Raw genomic sequence first — 8,963 nt, 5'->3', positions numbered from 1 at the left:
CCATTCAGTAAATAACCATAATTAATTAAGATGAAATATATTAAGTGCGGAATATCATAAAACTGTATTAATTACTATCACCCGGATCTGGAGTCACAATTCACGAGCATTCTAGAATTTACTACAAGTAATAGTCTGAAAGAAATACAACTGTCTGAATGAAAGAAAACAGTAGGACATAAAAGATAGACGGGGACTTCAAGGTCTGTGAACGCCGACAGATCTACCTTGAGTCTCCGAACAGCAGACCAGTAGCAAATCTCGATCAACCTGAGCCGGTATCAAAATCTGCACAGAACGTGTAGAGTGCAGCATCAGTACAACTGACCCCATGTACTGGTAAGTATCGAGCCTAACCTCGACGCAGTAGTGATGAGGCTAAGGCAAGGCACCTATAAATCAACCTGTATAATTTAACAGTGTATATGCAAATAACAGAAATGAAGAACTAAACAGGAAATGTCGGGAGGGGAACATACTGAGGGGAATACAAGATAAAGAACTACAACAGAGTGATCACCAGAGCAGTCAATATACCATGAATCAACATGAATAGTGAATACAGTAAGGAAAAATGCACGGCATCACCCTTCTTGCTTTTACTCTCAATCTCACCATAAAATAAATAGAAACGGCACGACATCACCCTTCGTGCATTAACTCTCATATCATGGCATGGCATCACCCTTTGTGCATTAACACTCACAATATAGCACGGTATCACCCTTCGTGCATTAACACTCACAATATAACACGACATCACCCTTCGTGCATTAACACTCACAATATGGCACGACATCACCCTTCGTGCATTAACACTCAAAATATGGCACGACATCACCATTCGTGCATTAACACTCATAATATGGCACGACATCACCCTTCGTGCATTAACACTCACAATATGGCACGGCATCACCCTTCGTGCATTAACACTCTCCCTTACCATAATGCAATGCATAAATATCAACAGGGAGATAGAATAACAAGTACAAACCTTACCTCAATATTTGGTTCAATAACATCAATCTCAACTTTGAAATAAAAACTCAATTATCACCAGAAAATCCGTAAACATGATAAGAACGATAAATTGAACAACACTAGTATAAACATATCGCAATTAGGCATAGGAATAAGACAACATAAGAAAAACTGAAAAACATGGAAAACAGGTAAATTTGGCGGCGCATAAGTACTCGTCACCTCACATATACGCCGCTCACATGAATTTCACTTAGCAAGTAATCTAAGGTTCCTAATTCCCTCAAGTTAGGGTTAGACACAACACTTACCTTGCTCCGTAGGCCACTTAATTCTCAATCACAGCTTTTTCTTTGGAATTCACCTTCAAACCACTCGTATCTATTCAAAAATGACTCAATAATATCAAATATTGCTAAAGGAATCAATTATATTGCATAAATTAAATTTTTCAAATTTTCCTCCAATAAGTCGAAAAATCGACGCCGGGCCTGCTTGGTCAAAACTCGAGGTTCGGACCAAAATCCTTTTACCCATTCACCCCCGAGCCCGAATATGTAATTAGTTTTGGAATCCGACCTCAAATTGAGGTCTAAATCCCCAAATTTTCGAAATCCCTACTTTCGACCCTAACCCCTAATTCTACCATGAAAACTCTAGATTTTAGGTTAAAAATTCAAGAAATGTAATGGGTAATTGAAAGAAAATGGTTTAGAATCACTTACCAATAATTTGGAGAAGAAATGACTCTTGAAAAATCGCCTCTCACCGTTTGGTTTATGAGAAAAATGAGTTTTTTGGCTAAAATTCCGTTTTTGGGTTCTGTTAAGTGCTGGGCGACAGTGTTCATCGCGTTCGCGAGAGCACTGTCGCATTCACGAAGTGTATGGGCTGCCAAGCCTTCGCATTCATGAGACAGTGCTTGCAATCGCGTAGGCTACCCTTCCCTGGTCTTCGCGTTCGCGAGCCATTGTTCGCGTTCGCGGTGAAGAAAAAGCTATCTGCCCCTCCCTAGTGCCTAACACTTCACGCTCGCGATGGGCTTGTCGTGTTCGCGAAGGGTAAGTCCCCCATCACTTCGCGTTCGCGACCAGGCCTTCGCGTTCGCGAAGAAGAAAACTTCAGCTGTCCAGTTTACTCTTCGCGTTCGCGAGAGTACCTTCGCGAACGCGTAGAAGGACATGCCAGAACACAAACTCTGCAAAAAAAACCAGATTTCAAAAGTCCAAAACATCCTGTGGCCTATCCGAAACTCACCGAGCCCTCGAGACTCCAAACCAAACATGCACACAAGTCTAAAAATATCATTCGAACTTGCTCGCGCGATCAAATTGCCAAAATAACTCCTAGAACTACGAATTTAGCATCAAATCAAATGAAATTCTCAAGAACACTTAAAAATTCATATCTTCTCAACTGGACGTCCGAATCACGTCAAATCAACTCTGGTTTTCACCAAATTTCACAGACCAGTCCGAAACCAGAATACGGACCCGACACTAACAATGCCAAACATCAATCAATTCTTAAAAATAATTAATTTTCAGACTTTTAATTTTCATCAAAAATTCATAACTTGAGCTAGGAACCTCCGAGTTCGATTCCGGGTATACGCCCAGGTCCCATAATTCGATACGGACCCACCGGAACCGTCAAAATATGGATCCGGGCCCGTTTACCAAAAATGTTGACCGAAGTCAACTAAAATCAACTTTTAAGGCATAAATTCTCATTTTCATCAATTTTCAACATAAAAGCTTTCCGAAAACCTGCCCGGACTGCGCACCCAAATCGAGAAGGGTAAAACTGAGATTTTTAAGGCTTAAGAGCGCAGATTTGAGTTCTAAAACATAAGATGACCTTTTGGGTCATCACATACTCCACCTCTAAAACAACCGTTCGTCCTCGAACGGACATAGAAAAGTACCTGGGGTGGTGTAAAGATGGGGATATCTACTCCGCATATCGGATTCAGAATCCCAAGTAGCTGCCTCAATAGGCTGACCTCTCCACTGCACTGGAAATGAAGGGTAACTCTTGGATCTTAACTGGCGAACTTGCCGGGCTAGAATTGCCGTCGGCTCCTCCTCGTAAGTCAAATCCTTGTCCAATTGGACAGAGCTGAAATCTAACACGTGGGACAGGTCACTATGATATTTTCGGAGAATAGACACATGGGATACCGGATGAACGAAGGATAACCCTGAAGGCAACGCAAGTCTATAAGCTACCTCCCCCACTCTCTCGAGGATCTCAAATGGCTCGATATACCTAGAGCTCAACTAGTCCTTCTTCCCAACTCTCATAACACTCTTCATGGGCGATACCCGAAGCAATATTCTTTTTCCAACCATGAATGCAATATCACAAACTTTACGGTCGGCATTACTCTTTGCCTAGACTGAGCTGTGCGAAGTCAATCCTGAATAATATTGACCTTGTCCAAGGCATCCTGTAACAAATCGGTACCCAACAACCGAGCCTTTCCCGGTTCAAACCAACCAACTGGCGATCGTCATCACCTTCCGTATAATGCCTCATATAGAGCCATCTGAATGCTCGACTGGTAGCTATTATTATAAGCAAACTCCGCAAGTGGCAAGAAATGATCTCAAGAACCTCCAAAGTCTATAACACAAGCACGGAGCATATCTTCCAATATCTGAATAGTGCGCTCTCACTGTCCTTCTGTCAGTGGATGAAATGATGTACTCAACTCCACCCGCGTGCCTATCTCACGCTGTACAGCCCTCCAGAACTATGAGGTAAACTGCGTACCTCGATCTAAAATAATAGACATGGGCACCCCGTGAAGGCGGACAATCTCACAAATGTAAATTTTAGCTAACCTTTCTGAAGAATAGGTAGCGCCACTGGAATGAAATGTGCTGACTCAACAATGTGATGACTTGGTCAACCTGTCCACAATGAACCCAAACTGTATCAAATTTTCTTTGAGTCCATGGGAGTCCAACAACAAAATCCATAATGATACGCTCCTATTTCCATTCAGGAATTTCTAACTTCTGAAGCAACCTACTAGGTCTCTGATGCTCGTACTTAACTTGCTGACATTTCAGACACCGAGCTACATATGCAACTATATCCTTTTTCATTCTCCTCCACCAATAATGTTGCCGCAAATCTTGATACATTTTGGCGATACCTGGATGAATAGAATACCTAGAACTGTGTGCCTCTTCAAGAATTAATTCACGAAGCCCATCCACATTAAGCACACAAATACGACCCTACATTCGCAGAACTCCATCTTCCCCCACAGCAATCTGTTTGGCATCACTGTGCCGCACCGTGTCCTTAAGGACAAGTAAACGAGGATCATCATACTACCTCTCTCTGATGCGTTCATATAAAGAAGACCGAGCGACTGTGCAAGCTAGAACTCGACTGGGTTCTGAAACATCTAACCTCACGAACTGATTAGCCAAAGTCTAAACATCTGCAGCTAATGGCCTCTCACCAACCGGAATATACGCAAGACTGTCCATACTCACAGCCTTTCTACTCAAAGCATCGGCCACTACATTAGCCTTTACGGGGTGATACAACATGGTGATATCATAGTCTTTCAACAACTCCAACCATCTTCTCTGCCTCAAATTAAGATCTTTTTGTTTGAACAGATACTGAAGGCTACGATGATCAGTAAATACCTCACACAAGACACCGTAGAGGTAATGCCTCCAAATCTTCAGCGCATGAACAATGGCTGCCAATTCTAAGTCATGAATAGGATAATTCTTTTCGTGAACTTTCAATTGCCGCGACGCATATACAATTACCTTGCCATCTTGCATTAATACTGCACCAAGCCCAATGTGAGAGGCGTCACAATATACCGTATACGATTCTGAACCTGTGGGTAATTCCAACAATAGCGTTGTAGTCAAAGCGGTCTTGAGCTTCTGAAAGCTCAACTTACACTCGTCTGACCATCTAAACGGGGCACCCTTCTGGGTCAATCTGGTCTTAATAGTTGTTCATAATCAAATTACAGAATTGTCAATTAACTTCATGTTAACAAAAATCTCATTTCAAACCTTCACAATACTAATAACGAGATGCGAGGCATGAAAACCTCATAATTATTTACTCGAATTAACGAGTCACATTTAATGCCACCTGGGCGGGCACCTACCTCGTAGGTTACAACTCAATATTACAACACGAATTTGGCAAGTATGCACAGAGAATTTCATACAAAAATTTTTCAAATAAACCTAGCAGACATGACTCACTATTAGTACTATAATACAAATTTAATTTTCATAAGGGAGAATTTAAACACAAGAATTTTTATCACAAGGATCTCGTCCTTATATAACTTCCACCGCAGCTCATAGCCCGGTTTAAACATATCAATTTATTTAAAAATATGAGGACCTCGGCCTCAGTTCTGAATCACAAGTAATATGCACATCTTGCCAATCGAAACTTTCCATTTTCTCCTTGTAAATAACTTTCGTTAAACAAAATCACAACACATAATGAACCCCACACTGGTAGGGCATATAATTCACAATTTGTAAATAAATTATCCGGAAATACATCAAAACATACTGAAATAAGTACCAAAAAGGCACCTTTAGCCTCACAGATCTTATTAGAGTCCATCATGGAATGATAGGTGTAGTTATCTCCACAAAACCTCCCAACAGAAGTAAACACATAAGTAGATTATAGAATTACGAAGCTCACTCATAAGTGGAGCACAATAGGAGGACTCGTCTTGATACTCAGAATCGAATCAAGTTAAGGAAATTATTCCATTATTTTAAATCGAGGTCGTACATATAACGACACTATCTGATGTAACGAACTCCACCATACCATAAAACAAATATAACAACGGCTGGGTCTCCACTTCTAAGACGCCTTCTACCCTCCTGTCCTCCACCTTAACTGATCGTGTGGGTGGTGTAGTAACTGTAATGGGGCATGTAGCCTGAGTGCTTTGATGAAATATGCCTCTCCCAAGTTTGAGACAATTTTCTCATGATGTGCCCAGTATCGTCGTATTCATAACAACCCCTTTGCGGGTTTGGCTGCTCATATTGAGTTTGTGCCAGATAACTGGGATAACCATTGTAGGAAACTCATGTCAGTGGTGCATTAAAAGAACTTACTGGAGCACATCGATTAATTCGATGTACGAACTGGGCTGGCCGACTGCCCGATCCTCCGCCATAACGATTTATAGTCGCAGAGTAGAATCCACTAAATTCCCCAGAACCTCGAGACGTCTTGGACTCCTTAGTTTCCTTTTTCCTCACCCCGAACATGTTCTAATATCTTGGCAATTTCTACCACTAGTGGAAATGAAGTATCATTCTGTAGCTCCCGAGTCATACAAAAGTTTACAATCATAATTAAGTCATTTAATGAGTATGTGGACTCGCTCTCTGGCTGTAGGTTTAGTAAAGTAGGAATATGACGAGCTAACTTATTGAACCTGATGGCATATTATGACACTGTCATGGTGACCTGACGCAATCATTCAAACCCTATGCGCCATGCATTACGAAGAGTCCAGGAAACAAACTCTTTCAAAAGTATTTCTGAGAACCGAGCCAAGTGGGCGGTGTTGTATTGGCTGGTCTGCCCTCTTCATAGGCTTGCCACAGACACCTGTGGAGAATTATCTCTGCCAAGGCCAATTTCTTCTTTTGTTATGCTGACTCAACACTGTTGAGCTGACCCTTTTCTTAACATACTCTTCGATTCTTCTTAGGGGTAAACTTTATCCCTATTTATATACAATGATCACAAAAGTAGAGCTCCATACATACAATTCTTAGTCCAGAATCTCGTCAACCGCTGTACTTCCTCCGAAGCACCCCAAAATCCGCAACCGTGACGTCCATGCTGAGTAGACCTTCTGTAAATTTAATGTTGTTTCTCTAACTCCTTTGGTACTGAAGTATAAGATTATTACGGAGGCGGACATACTGGAAGTCCCAACCTTATCCTCTACAAAACCTCAGGCCTTAAATACGTGTAAATTTTGGGAGAATTTTTCAGTACCACATATATACATTTCAGGCCAAAACTGATATAACACATGACTCGCAATCCATTCATTGATAGTGGACTCCCCCACTCGGCGCGAAGTCATAGCTCACCATTTCCGATGGTCCACAATATTAACTTTCACAAGTCGTATAAATCAACCAGATGCCAAGGTACGTTGCACCCCCACATTATTCACTAGGTGATCTCTTTATACGTCCGCATCTTCAGTCGCAATCACACGTTGAGGCAATATTTGAGCATCTCTGGCTCCCTCGTAGTTCATCTGCGGCATCACGAACCGTCGATGCACAACTGATACCGAGTGCGCAATAACATACACGAGTAGATACAAAGGAATGTGAGATATAGGTTTCAAGCAAAATCAATGCCGCACGGTAAGGAATAAAAGAGGTGATATTGTTCCTAAACTCCATAGCCTCTGCGAGATAAGTACAGACGTCTCCATACCGATCCTTCAGACTCTACTAAGCTTGCTCGTGACTCGTGAGACCTATGTAACCTAGGGCTCTGATACCAACTATCACGATCCGAAATTTCACACCGACGGGATCGTGATGGCGCCTAACATTTTACTTGCTAGGTAAGCCAATGTTAGAAAAATCGTTAAACTAATTCCTTATTTCCATTCAGTAAATAACCATAATTAACTAAGATGAAATATATTAAGTGCGAAATATAATAAAACTGTATTAATTACTACCACTCGGATCTGGAGTCACAATTCACGAGCATTCTAGAATTTACTACAAGTAATAGTCTGAAAGAAATATAACTGTCTGAATGAAAGAAAACAGTAGGACATAAAAGTTAGACGGGAACTTCAAGGTCTGTGAACGCCTACAGATCTACCTTGAGTCTCTGGACAGTAGACCAGTAGCAAATCTCGATCAACCTGAGCTGGTATCAAAATCTGCACAGAAAGTGCAGAGTGCAGCATCAGTACAACTGACCCCATGTACTGGTAAGAGTCAAGCCTAACCTCGACGAAGTAGTGATGAGGCTAAGGCAAGGCACCTACAAATCAACCTGTATAATTTAACAATGTATATGCAAATAACAGAAATGAAGAACTAAACAGGAAATATCGGGAGGGGAACATATTGAGGGGAATACAAGATAAAGAACTACAACAGAGTGATCACCGGAGCAGTCAATATACCATGAATCAACAAGAATAGTGAATACAGTAAGGAAAAATGCACGGCATCACCCTTCGTGCTTTTACTCTCAATCTCACCATAAAATAAATAGAAACGGCACGGCATCACCCTTCGTGCATTAACTCTCATATCATGGCACGGCATCACCCTTCGTGCATTAACACTCACAATATGGCACGGCATCACCCTTCGTGCATTAACACTCATAATATGGCACGACATCACCCTTCGTGCATTAACACTCACAATATGGCACGGCATCACCCTTCGTGCATTAACACTCTCCCTTACCATAATGCAATGCATAAATATCAACAGGGAGATAGAATAACAAGTACAAACCTTATCTCAATATTTGGTTCCATAACATCAATCTCAACTTTGAAATAAAAACTCAATTATCACCAGAAAATCCATAAACATGATAAGAACGATAAATTGAACAACACTAGTATAACACATCGCAATTAGGCATAGGAATGAGACAATATAAGAAAAACTGAGAAACATGGAAAACAGGTAAATTTGGCGGCGCATAAGTACTCGTCACCACACATATACGCCGCTCACATGAATTTCACTTAGCAAGTAATCTAAGGTTCCTAATTCCCTCAAGTCAAGGTTAGACACAACACTTACCTATCTCCGAAGGCCACTTAATTCTCAATCACAGCTTTTTCTTTGGAATTCACCTTCAAACCACTCGTATCTATTCAAAAATGACTCAATAATATCAAATATTGCTAAAAGAATCAATTAAATTGC

The sequence above is a fragment of the Nicotiana tomentosiformis genome, chromosome 7 (genome assembly GCF_000390325.3).
Source record: "Nicotiana tomentosiformis chromosome 7, ASM39032v3, whole genome shotgun sequence".
Lineage (NCBI taxonomy): Eukaryota > Viridiplantae > Streptophyta > Magnoliopsida > Solanales > Solanaceae > Nicotiana > Nicotiana tomentosiformis.
The sequence above is the reverse complement of the archived record's forward strand: the minus strand, read 5'-3'. Positions refer to the sequence as shown.